We start from the raw sequence: 13,930 nt of genomic DNA on the forward strand, positions 1-13,930 counted from the left end.
AGTTCTCGGATCGGAGTAGGTAATCCTATTATGTCGGATTTGATCAGCCACGCCTTCTTGGAATACTCGACCTGTAAAGAAGGATGGTTACATGTACATACAAATATTACATCACAGTGTTCGATAATATTCAAAGACTCAAATATTTGTGCGGGCGACCAAGCGGACCTCCGACCCTAAACACACGGAAGACATAGAGCCCACACAACGGCATTCAGGTCATCAAAGCCACTCTATATTTATACAGAAAATAGGACCATGTCTAACTCGCAATTTCTAATTGTAATTTATTCCAATATATTGCCGATCTGGTTCTTGGAATATTATCTTTCAGCTTTCTATTTACTTGCAGGGTAAGCAGAATTCCAAGTGTTTCACTTGGACAACTTATTGGTGCATACGTATGTATGTGAGTCGGATTTCAAGTAGCTGGATATGCGACATTATCTCAGAACAGGCTCTTTGCCTCAGTTGGCATTAACTGCTTTCGCAGAAGATAAGCAGCTACTTTCGTCTTCTCAGTCATTAATGATTCATATTACCAATTTTGCGTCCAAAAATATCAGTTACCAGAAAAACCCTTTTGGGGGTTATTCCTACAGCGACAAGACACTAATTTTATACTATGTCGTGACGACTCTGGATGATTTTACTCACGTAAGCTGATATGCATAACAAAATGTATAGATACGTACAAAATGTAATGTAATACATATTATTACGCAAGTCGTAGTTTAGTGCCCTGAGGAGGGCAGGCTGTTGCTGGCAACGCAACGCGGTCACGGCCGGTTGTCGCACCGCTGACGTTATCGAGTTGTCGGCACTGAACGGAGCGGATAGCGGGCACACTGAACTAAAAAAACGCTCATAAAATACCGCTGAAACATTTTATAACGTCAATTCGATCATTACTATCTGTTTCCTTGTGTATTTGATTAGGTTTTTTCTTGAGTATTGCGGTATTTTATCCGTTGAGATCAGATGTTGCTTTGTCTGTATTGCGTTGTATAGGTATTTAACTTATTTCCTTGAAAAATAACTATAGACTGAATATTTTTTTAAATCTTCTACAGCCGCATAGTGCTGATACATCTTAACTATGTTTGAAACTGCTAGAAAGACCCGAAATGTGCTCCAAGCCGTGCCATCGCTTACCACCAGGCGAGATAATTGCCAAATGTTTAACTATAAAATAAAAGTTTAACGAGTATCAAAATTTACCTAACATCTAGAAATCATCTACATGGTATGAACTGTGGACCAATGCTTTTAATTTTTTTAATCTATCTAAATTAAGATTTATTAAACTATTTAAGTGTCGCATTCCAACACCTAATAAATTTGTTAGTCCTTCCTTTTGGGTATGAGCATGGATATGAGTGCATTAACTTCCTACGTACTCAGCTCTAAATTAATTCATGTTCATGATTACAAATTGACCTTGATGACCTTAATCACAGGGCTCCATGTCCTGTGTTATAAAACGTCTTTTTTATCTTACTTAATTATTTTCTTACTGTAATTTTCCTTCAACTTTGAATCGATTACTTTTTACGTAAAATGTCGGTACATGTATTTTTTCTATTGTTGTTGGTCGACCGGTAATTCTCGCAGTATGCGTTACGCTTTCCAAGTCTTTATGCCTAATCAGATAAACATGGTACCTAAGCACCAATGGAATACATCTTTGATCTGTGCTATTGATATCGTAACGTAGGTAATTCTCGACTCAAGATAAGGTCTCTTCCCAACGTTATTTTTAACCATGAACACAGAAATATAACTGCGAATTTAGATTGCTTTAGTACTTACGAGTGAGTACCTTTAATATCAAGAAGCCATATGAATAGGAAAATCGCTGATCGTTTCTTAATCTAATAAGTGTATATTGGTGCTAATGTTATTACTCGCACAATAACTGATTTATTTACTTAGGTATGTACCCAGTTTTCTAGATTTTCCTTCTATCAAAAGATTTCACCTAAATCAAAGGAAAATCACGTTTGAGCATTCGTACGAGATTTTATTCTTTTGATCGTTAAATCTCGGCCACAATTTTTTCAAGGTTTGCCACACTTCGCACATTTGTGTTAATCCCAGGCTCCCGGCAGTAAAAAAGATTCTGCCATATTTTTTCACATTTGCTACGCAAACCTTAGACGTGGCCTCCATTGCCAAAATTAATGTGACACACGTAAACTAGTTTGTAATAGGAGCAAAAAATTTTTTGGCAAACGGCATTTGCTTCCTTGAAACATAAGAGTTTTGCAGTGCGTTGTCATTTCTTTGAAACGTTTCTAATAATAGGTATTACTATACCTACTATTTCAAAGAGTGCTGAACTGTGTTTAAATGATGTAGTTAGGGGTAATGTTCCAACATTACTTAGCACGAGAATAGTCTATAATTTGAGTTGTAGAATCAACACGCATTGGCATTAGAGCAGACGGGGGCCACGACTCGCGATGGACGGTTGATCGTGGCTGGCATCACGACCGTAGTGCAGCTACCATTACAGTTTGTATGTTCTCTCTGCGACCACATGGTGATATACCCAATCTGATTGAGTGCTTGGCACCAGATCAGATTTCGTATTATCATAATCTAACACAAAATCAATGATCCTAAATGCGAGTTTTCTCTGTAATATTGGTTATCACAATGCAGTTGAAAAACCTTGCATTTTAATGTACCTACTTCGTTGCATCATGTCATTGATCACGTACCTAGCATTTTTTATCCTGATCTAGCCCTTACAACTCAGGTCGATAACATCTGTTAGAACAATGATCAGAAAAAAGATCAATAAATAACATAAAAGTACAAATTAATTGTCTGAAGACACCATTAATAACAATTAACATTTTATCTTCAATTCGATTGCCTTGATTTTGTTCAATTAACTGTGTAATAATTGGCATCTCGTGACAATCTGGATACCTACTATGAGCGAAGTAATTAATTAGTACCAAATAGATTTCTTTTCGCCTTTATTTCTGTCTGACTCAAAAAGGACGTTAGTTCTTGACAGTGCGTAAATGTGTATGTGTCTCGGATGTCTATCTACCTTAGGGCCTGTACAGGTTCTATGTGGAGCTAATCAAGTTGCAAGTGTACCACCCTGACGAAGAACGGTGCAGTGCCCTCCTTTCACCTTCAGCCTAGCGCCTGATCGTCTCGGAACCCTGAACTCGTTCGACCCGCACGCCTGTGCATCCATTAAGTTACGGTTCCTTAAGTTGTTTGTGTTATTCTCAAATCGTTAAGGCTTGTTAGGAAGTGAGAGATTTGATGGGTTCTAACACGCGGTCAATCAATTCGTTCAGCTGCTTCAAACTTTGTTGTTTACTTCTTTTTTATTCATCTTAGGTAAAAAGATCTTAGGATTTAATGAAAAAAAAAGACATGAATACTTATTTATTTTACGTCTCAATCCCATTGTCGTTTATATTATTTAAATTATTGTTATGGCAAATAATATAGAATTCAACGACGTAATTTACGGCATACTAAGCTCCCATATTAACTACAACTACGCAATTTATTGTTATGCGAACGAAGATACTTAGAAGTTTTTGCCTCTGCCAAAAAACTTTGTTTTTATGTCTTAATGTTATTGTCCACTATATTTTTTTCGGCGTAAGGTCACTGAATATCTGCGTAGCGAGAGCATTTTCCGGTAATCCTATTTTTTCTGTTTCGGACAATGGGTAAACAAATTACCTAATGTTTTTTCTAGTAAATGGGAAATGGTAAGAAATTACTAAGGTATTCACAAACAAAACGTCAAAACGCCTCAAGCTTTCAAAGGTATATCAAGAATTAATTATTTTTGTTGAGTTGTTTCTCGAGTTAATTCCATCTGGATTTAACAGATGATGATGATGATGGCACCTACTTTTAAGAAATAGTTTATATCTATTACATAGTTGTTTTGAGTGTGTACGAGACTAGGACTTTAGGGACTTTTTTTTAAAATAGGTAATTGAACCATAATGTGAAGTAGTTTAATATCACTTTAACTGTATAATGTAAGCTGTAACTATGCATGGTTTTTACTAATAAATAAAAAAAATAACCTTCCTAATCGTGTTTTCTTTTCCATACATTCTCTAAGAAGTCTAGCGTCACAAATTCCAAGTTCTCTCGAACGATCGGATAGCAATACACCTAGTTACAATATATTATTGTGCAAAATCAATAATATTATGAGTTAGTAGTACTGACCTGCGAATAGCACTAGGCGATAACAAACACTGGTAAGACGTAATTAATGGCGATCAAACATGGCTGGTAAATAGTGATGTCACGGCCGGTACGCGTCCTGATCATCAAAGGCATTACAATCAGATACGTTCTAATGAATATTTATACATGTAGAGTACTTCGATAGCAAGATCTATATACATTTATAAAACAATGATATAACTATGTTAGTTATGCATATGACTCGTGACCGTCTGGGCAGAATTTCACGATCTCTGGTTTTTCAGAGAGAATTTTATTAATCTTATAAGATTCATGCTATGCATTGTGAAATATATGACATATAGGTGCGATTTGATGGTCCTTGGCACAGCAAAACTGCAAGATTAGGTACTATACATGTCTATTGAAATAGATATACCATATTATACGACTGGATGAATATAATTTCTTATATGGAATTTAGCTATATCCAGGAACCACACCAAAACAGCATTTCCTTACCAGTATTTACTGTTATTCGGGTCTCAGTTTAAATAGAAAATTCATTGCTGAAGTCCTTAGAAGGGTTGCGAGTCTTGTGGGGCCTTTGTTACAATAGGACAATCGCATCCGATAGAAAGTTGTTATTAATTAACATTCGCTTATGGCGTTTTGGTAATTTGTATTAGCGATTTCAACTTGGGATTCCGTTACGAATTTAAGATTAAAAAAATACCTTAGTCTGATGGAAATATCAATCCCAAAATCTTCGGTTCGGTAGGCAAGATAGCGATCACTAAATAAGCCAGTCTTCTATAAAATGAAACGTTATGAATCTCCTTTTCCAACGAATTAGCAAAACAAATTCCATGTTGAAGGATTATTATTACGGATTTATTATAGAGAGGCTGTTTAAATAACCCGAGGCAGTTGAGTAGCAAAACATTAACTGTAACAAAATCATGTTGATATTGGCTATTCAAGGATGTATTAGTTTTCCTTCTAAAACTATAACAGTGTGTATTATGCTTTCAAAATGGGCTTAGCATAACAGAAGTCTGTTTACTGAGCTCTCACGAGCTAAATACGAATGGTATTATTGTAATCGGTCCAAGTTACGCGTCGATTTGTTAGATAGATTGCTTATTACTTAACAAAGTGTTTACACAGGATTTGCATTCGTGACCAAGTATAACTATGGCCTTTGAAACTGGGGCAGTAACCTATTCCCTTAATTTAAAATTCAAACAGTTTGTGTGACATGCAAACATGGAGATTTTCTGTGCAACAAACGGTTCTCTGCTGGCATTCTGATTTAATGAAGCTAGTACGTTTTACAATACCTACGTGTCTTTTTTACTGCTCCTGTTACTATTGTACTGTACTCTGAATGAGATTTTTTTATATGGAAATGTTTTGTAAACTTGTTTTTCTAATTGGCATGTTATTTCCTCAAAAGGTTATTTAGATGGAATCTAGACTTATGTTCCCATTTTTGTTAGATCGGTTTTAAGGACTGCTTGATAAAAATTGCAGGTTTAGAATGGATATGATTTTTGTATTCTGAAGACTCAAATATTTGTAAGTCAAAAACACAGTAACGGTTTCTCACTCAGGAACAAAATAAAGAACGTCGTGCTTAGGAATCACGTTTGCGAACACGAGTCTAATAAGGCAGTTAATAGTTTTTTACTGTTTAATTTTGCTTCTCAGTAAAAAAAAAATCGTCCTCAACTTTTCTCATCATAAAAAAAAGCATAAAAATGTTTTAGATGTCAACAAAATATTTGGTTATTTATATTCATTTATTCATTAATATTCATAATCAACACTTATAAAACTCTATTAAAGGACCTCGTCGGTGGCGTCGAGAACTACGTCAAACGGGCAACCCTAACGGCGGTAGGGGCTACAAAAAAGGGTCGTCCCTATTATAATCTACTATTGGGTTATTATTACTTCTTTTGTGATCTACAAGGGTCACACTTAAGTCCCCGAGATTGATTTGTATTCTGACCTGCCTTCGGTGCATTGTGCAATTTCTGACGCAATAGCTTGAACAATTTACACTAAGTACAAGATTAAACTCCCTTTACCTTAAACTCGTCTCATTTAACAATATATTTTTTGTTTTTCACACTTCCATATGTTATCAGGTTTCAACGGACCTTGGCCCAAATTGAAATGATTTTCCTTCATGGATATTAAATTTGCACAGCAGTCGCTACCTATGCTGAATGGCGATTACATGAATATTATTAATCCGTAATTCATGGTTTTGAAGCTGTGATTGATATTACCTTGGTGACTTCAACTCGATGTAAATCTTGTTTCGATGTATTTGGAGTACCGAATGACGAATACCTCCCAAAACATAGTCTTCATACCTACATTGTTATCAAATAAGTAGTACAAGTGGATTCAGTATTTACGATCCGCATCCGAAATCGATGTTGTGGCATTGACCTACTCAGTAATTTTGATTTTAACATTTTTGCTCATCGACGAATTCGTTTTTCAGCGACCAGAGATCTTTCTAGTCTGTTTTAATGTTTTATTTAATGGCATTGTCTTGTTTTATTATTAGCATTGTTGATTTAATTTACCAGTATTATTGTTATGCAGAATATGTGGGCCCACTTGACTATGACTACAATAAACTATTCCACATTCCTGTTAGTCCTGCATAAATCACACCGCATGGGGTATTTTCTGGCATCTTCGAGAATTATAATGCAGTCGAGATGTCATTTTCCTGTCCAGGGTTCTTTGATCGTCGAAAATTTTCATAAACGTTGAATTTTATTCCTTGGTACTCATAAATGTTTATAAGATCCTACGAATCTTAGTTTTTTTATTGTTTTTTGAACGTCCTGTATCGCGTGATGAACTCAGTCAACAGTTTGACCTAGCCCTTTGGGTCAATAACTTTGGGTTCGCTGGATATTTTCCTTTTGTTTGGAGAAATTATGGAAATCATGCAGTTAATGTTGCACCCAAGAGTTTTCAATGATAAACGATGCGGGGAGTATGGTAGTATGGTAGGTCTCGGTTTAGTTATGACTGGACTGCGTCTGTTGCCAAGACTTAGAAGAACGGTAAACGAGGGCAGATGTGTATTGTGTATGTATAATAGACGTCGCGTCAGCTTCAATGAGCGCATTACCTAGAATTAAAAACATGATGAGTACGTGTATAATGTCACGACCTACTGCGACTTTGCGTTAGTGTTGCGGAGATTATCAGTAGGAGTCGTTTTAAATCTGCTTTGGTCCTTGACCCATTATACGGGTGACATTAACAGCATCAATCGCATTGACATATTTATGATTATGACCACCGACACTATAAATTCTTTTCGTTCCATTTATTTTAAAATCCCGAAGTGTACCTAATGTTTTCCGCTACGTGGCTCCAACTCTATAATTGTTTTGCAACTCGTTCGTGAGTTTAGGTTAGGTGTTAATTCATGTTAATCATTGCTATTGTTACAAAGACCAGGTTCATATTTTAGGTTCAAGTAAAGAATCACTGTTTCTGGTGACGTTAGTATACGATATGTAACATTTAAATGTACCTAAATGTAAATTTAACAGCAAGTTTACGTGGAATTATGGAATATAAGAAAAATAAGGCGGGCCTCTATTAAAGCTTTAATGTATGTACGAATATAGCAATCTAGAACGCAATATTTTCTCGATTCGCAATAAAATCGTCTGACAAACGAGTTTCCGACCTGTTTGATGGTACGTAACTACGTAACAAAAATAAAACAGAATTTATTAACGTTAGCGAATTCAAGTCACATAATTAATTCGGCGCTGTGGTTGTTTAAATGATTTCCGGCACGCCTCAGCTTTTGTGGCTTTATAATATTTGTATGTGTCGATTGTTTTATAATGGTATCATTTTTATTTATTCCGTAAATACGTGTTATAAATAAACATTTACCAAACATTTTTTTCGATAAAATCAAGTGAGTTAAGACCAATATAATATTCTATTCAAAGGAACGTTAAAATGGTATATTCTCGCTAAAAATCATGACGTAGGTTAAATCTCAATCTCAGTATTATATAAGCGACAGTGATTTAGTTTAGACAAAACTGGTATGTCCAGTTTGATAATTTTAAGTGTCGTAGAATTGTGGGGGTTGGCCTCATGTCACTTCATTTTATAAAACACGTGATTCAACCGACCAATCGTGAATATTTATTATTTTAAATCTTAGTCACAGGGAAATTATACAACGCGGAAAATGTTTTTGAGAACATTTCTGCAGATTGGCTACGTCCGTAACGTCTACGAAAATTCTGCGTAGTAACATGTTCACTTCGTTACATCAGCGTAGTAAAAATTTTGCCAGTCTCCAACATGATCGATGTTTTGTGCGTAATAGTTTCAGATACCTACATACCTACTGCCCACAAAAACATCATTAATATTCTAATACTGTTTAGTGTAAATTTAATTTAGAAAGAACAACAGTCAATTCAGCCTCATGGAGGTGGCATTGCGTATTATTTGCGAGACGTATTCGCACTTTAGGATCGTTTGTATTAGAATTTTACTTGCTGTCCAAATATTATCCATGTAATCAAAGAGTTTCGGGTGTTCACCGTACATTTTTATCGTTCGCCTAAAATTAAACTCTGGCAGATAATGTCGGTCGTATCTACAGGCGCCTTAATGCCCCACTACACTCGTCTATATGGAGATGTTCAAGGTTATATCAATATTGCAAAATGAACAGTTTAGCAGAGTCGCGAACACTGCTCACGGAGGTTACTGGCAAAAATATCGCGTCGAACGAGTTTCGGTACGCGGTACCTCTCCATGCGTAAGTATTAGCGAGTACCTATCTACTAAAGCCCACGTGGCCCATCGCGTGATCCGAGATCTGTTTAATTTGCCAGCCATTGTTATTGCGCAATAAAGGGTTTCTTGTTTACCTACTAACTAATAAATATCAAGCTGAAATAAATTTGGTTAACCACGCCGTATTATTCTTTAGGCCTACTCACTAATTTTATTTGTTCAGATATTAAATTAATAACCTTCGCGTGATCATGTTGAAAATAATTGTAAGCGATTATTCCAGAGTCAGTTTTCTAAAGTACATTAAAATTTGGTGGCCGAGACATCTTAAAACTGAATTGTAGAGTTTTACGATATGACAATTCAAAACAGGTTTCAAAAATTTATTAACAGTTTTTGTGCAAACTCTGAGCTCAGAAATTCAAAACGAACAATTACTTCAAGAAAAACAAGTTACGTAAAATTATTTTTATTATTTGCAAACCCAGTCAGGGTTGTTTTAAAAATAAATAAATTGAGTATTTTACGATCTGAACAGGCGCAGTGCAAAAGACATCGGGTGCTGCAATTATCTGTGCTATGTTTATACACTAATGCAGAAAAAAAAATACAGTTGTCACGTGTCTGAGTGTCCCGTGATAAAGTTCGTGTGCAAGTGCCAGCGAATTTCTCAACTTATTACTTACCTATTTTTAAAGAATTGTTTATAAACTAAATGAAAACATGGTCTACGAAACGCGTAGTAGAAAATAATTATCTTCGATGTTAACCTCATTGGCTTCGTTTATGATTTTTTTGCGTCAAAAATGTGAAAAGTTATTTTTAACGCTTGAACGAGTAGGTAGTAGTTAGTAACAAGATTTTTTCTTATGAATTTCCGCAAAAAAGTACTTTCAGCTGTAGTTAAAATATATTTTTTTGATATTAATTATATTGAAATTAGATTTTTTCAAATTAGTTTTTGTCTTACGTAGCTTTATACAAAAATTATGGTACATTTTAATTTCTCAACAGCGACACTTGACAGTGTATTTAGCGGAACTTTCAAAACAAACATTTCTTGATCTGATTAATTGAATTTCTGCTTTTAATACATAATTATCAAAGACATGCGCCACGCCTCGTCCATGTTGACTCATTACGTTGTCATTTTTTGTGCGATTTCACACGAAAGTTCAACTGCAGTCAAGGTTAGATGGCGTGGATCGGCATCAACAATAGGGCCGACATTGAATGCGAGTCAACCGCCGCCTGCCGCCGTGCCATCCGGTGCGTAGGTCATGTGGATTGTGGACGAATAACAACATAACAAGCCACTCCGCACTATATTCGCACGTTATATACGACATCCTACTTAGATGTTAAAAGTAAACGTACGTGGACAGGAAGGGGTTTAGTTGTGAATGTACAAGTGCCACTTACCAACGTATCATGGTTGGTAAACAAAATAAATGAGATTGCTGAAGCAGAACGATACTTATGGGCCTCCTCGACATGTTGAAATTTTGGAGTTTTCATAGAAAATTTAAGGAAACTTATTTACTCGCGTAATATGCCAATTTCATTACGCATCGTATACATAACTCGTTATCTAAGTATATTTCCCTATCATGGATTCTCACAGTCTAGACGTATGAATACCTACAAAATGTTTTGAGGGTGATAAGCACGATGTTTACATTGTTTACAATTTAACGTGACAATTGCCAAACCACGTGGTAACCAATGAGCAATGAATTGTTACAGTTGCATCATAGATGACAAATAACTACTTTACTAGCTCCTGACACACCTATACATTGTATTCTTGTTCGGTAGTTAACCTAACAGTCATGTAACCGACTTTTATGACTAACCAATAATTAAAAACAGCTGATACATTTATGTATGTATATGAATGTATAATCACATATGAATGTACATATATACATCTGTTTTCTTTTACTTCCACATCGACATGGAAGCAATACTATTTATTTTGTAAACGTGGTCGAAAATTGCTTTTATTTTTAGAACAGCAGCGTTTTAATGCTGCCTTGATATTCATAAAATTACACTTTATTTTTAATATGGTCTTATGGCCATCGTCTTGTAAATGGCATCGTGGTTTGAATATTGTTGCTTGCTGGTTGGAGCTCTAACTTGGAACAGGTCGTTTTAAAATAAACAACTGTAATAGAAACTGGTCTTTATCTACAGGGCACAGGTGGTTCCAGTTCCAATGGTACTACTCCTTATGGTGCTGTGACTCCATGTAGTACCTATTATAACTTATCTTCAAAATTGGTAGACGAAAATTTGTTATGTACGTTGTGTAATAAATCCTGAATTCCCAGTACTCTTTGTCACGGAATCATCGATGCATAACTCCCATCACACTCGGCTTCATGCATAGTATAATTTATCTACACCCTACGTCTTATCCATGGAACCCTCAGAATATTCGAGAACGTTTGAACTCTTTAGGTTCATGGAAATAAAGGAACGTCGGTATAAATTATCTTCGTTTAAAATGCTCAGTCCACAATTATATTAATAGTGTTGTTGGTCGGAGATGGCAATCTTGCATCTACTAATTCACACTGCACGCTATTCTTGCGTGGGCGCTTGAAGATATCAACTACTAACTGACAATGAGTTTACACTTCTTAATTGGGAAATTACATTGGTAAGTATTTACTGTCGTAGCAAAAAAATGTTTGTCAATACTGTGGAGTTTCCTTATGCTCAGTTTTTGTTTGGCATTTTTGTATCTGTGAGCAAGTAATCGTTGAATAAATTTATTTCCAATTGATTTCACGGTAAAATTACAATGTGAAACTAAAATCCGATCAAGTGTGACTCGATCTAACCGCTACTCTATCTGTCACACTCAATTATACCTTGAATAGCTTAGGGCCTTAGAGAATAATCACTCGGATCTTGCGACCGTATCTATTCATAATCTGTAAAACGGGTTTTCACAACTTGCTTTCCGACCGGTTTAAGTTTTACAATAAAAGTAGTATAAATAAAACATGGTCCCATGTATTGCTGTGTTAATGAACATGGACAATGTTAAGGCATCTGCAGATACATCCTCTGTCGTCGGATTTACTTCATTATACGGAAACACATTATAAAGATTGGTGCTTCATGTTAATTGGTACATAAAATGCATTCGATGACATATTAAATGATTCGCAAGTAAGACTTTAGTGTACGATTTAACGCGGAAGATAGTCGGGCAAGGTCAATTCCCTCGACTTCCTTGGTGAAAATCAGTATGCGAATTCCGTGAATAATTATTTACCTACAATACTCATTAATTATCCCTTTTCGTTATCGGTGTACATGCATTTTGCAGTAATGAATCTCTCGGTGGCGTGATATTGTTCAAGTTTCGAGTCCACCGAGTGGGAGGCGGCTGTGATCATGGCCGACCACCTCACACTTGTGCCCACTTGTTTATGTTGGCGTACCCTGATTTCGTATTATATCAGTTTCTGATTGATGGACGCTAATTTACAAAGACTAATTTATAGACTTGAACGCTACAAGCTGTTCCAAATGCAACACTAACAAATTGAATACAAATTGTAAGTAATCGAATACTGATATTCAATGCCTATTCTATTACCTACCAGATGTGGTGGCGGGGACCTGAAACAGATTGTTCGCATTTTTGACACGGTAAACAGATTGTCGACCTAGTTTCCAGCATTGTTTAGCGCACCGGCGGCATACGCGGCGCCTAGCCAAATCTATTTTAATTTTTATCTACGTGGTCGTTTGCGCCTCTGAATCTTCACTGCTTTTTCGCAATGTTTACAATTTGCCACGCGCTTTTTAATGTCCGTGAATTTGCAAATTATCATAGATAAAACACAAAACAAGTCATTCAATTGTGGTTATTTATGTTACATTTGTGCGTGTTTAACATCCGCATTGAGGCAGCGGCCATTTCCTTCGATAAAACGACAGTATTCATTCTCAATATCTGTTTAAACTATCGTTATTATAACGTTTCCTACAGTGATCAGAGATAGCACGTGGTTTTCTCTGGCAATTGGTTTGTCTGAGTAATTTCATGCGAAATGCGGAAGCTTGTACTAAATGGAGTTCATGTAGACAAGCATACTTTATAATCAGGATATGTCTGCATTTTACACGGCTATTATATGTGTTGTGTACGAATACTGATAGTTTAGGTGGTTTCCGTTGTTGGAAGATTGCCCAATTCATTTTAAATTTGCGTCAACTCCATCTGCGTCTGTGGGCCTCCCGTTAGGTCACCAAAATAAAGTCAACTTACATACAGAGTATAATGAAACTTTATTGATTTCTTTAGACTAATTTCTAAAATATGGTATTTTTAAGAAGTCACTATCATCATCATCTTCATAATCATCAGTCTGTTCTCGTTCACATGTCATGCATATCCAGAAGTTACAATTGCTATCTCTAAAATAATTAAAAACTGAAAGTTATTCATAATCCAAAGTTTTGGAATATAAAATATTTCTATTAAATAATAGCTGGTTAACTGCCTATACATATTTTGTTACAAATAAGCACTAGGTTTACCTACAGTCTGTTTATTTACTGACAGACAACAATCGAAGCCACTGTATGTAGAATATACGTGTAAATTAATCATGTCATATTCAGTGTAGGTTCTTATGCACCTTATTTTACAGTCGAATTTCGTTTTAGCGTCGATTACTAATATTGCTTTTGTTTTTTCGCAGGTATCCATATGTGCCATAGTTGCGTGTTCTTCATTCGATAGTTTCTGTCAACCATAGCCAGTTTTACACCTATACTCTAGACTGCATACCGAAAGAATCTCAGGTACGTCGTTCTCAACTTATCGATGGTCTAACACGGATGGTTCTTGTGAAACTTTTCAGTTTCCTAGAAATGGTCAGCATAGTACTTAAAT

The 13,930-nt window shown here is 35.7% G+C and overlaps 1 protein-coding gene across 3 annotated transcripts in view; it reads left to right on the plus strand.

Moving 5' to 3' along the window:
- LOC118262075 (MAP kinase-interacting serine/threonine-protein kinase 1) overlaps positions 1 to 13,930 on the plus strand; it is a 76,010-nt gene that overhangs the window by 7,675 nt on the left and 54,405 nt on the right. The window contains exon 2 of one of the 3 annotated variants that reach the window (XM_035573189.2): positions 13,737 to 13,839. The exons of the other annotated variants lie outside the window; for them this stretch is intronic. The gene's annotated coding sequence lies outside the window, so the exon portion shown is untranslated. The remainder of the gene's footprint in view (positions 1 to 13,736; positions 13,840 to 13,930) is intronic. 3 annotated transcript variants of the gene reach the window in all.

The sequence above is a fragment of the Spodoptera frugiperda genome, chromosome 20, assembly GCF_023101765.2.
Source record: "Spodoptera frugiperda isolate SF20-4 chromosome 20, AGI-APGP_CSIRO_Sfru_2.0, whole genome shotgun sequence".
Taxonomy (NCBI): domain Eukaryota; kingdom Metazoa; phylum Arthropoda; class Insecta; order Lepidoptera; family Noctuidae; genus Spodoptera; species Spodoptera frugiperda.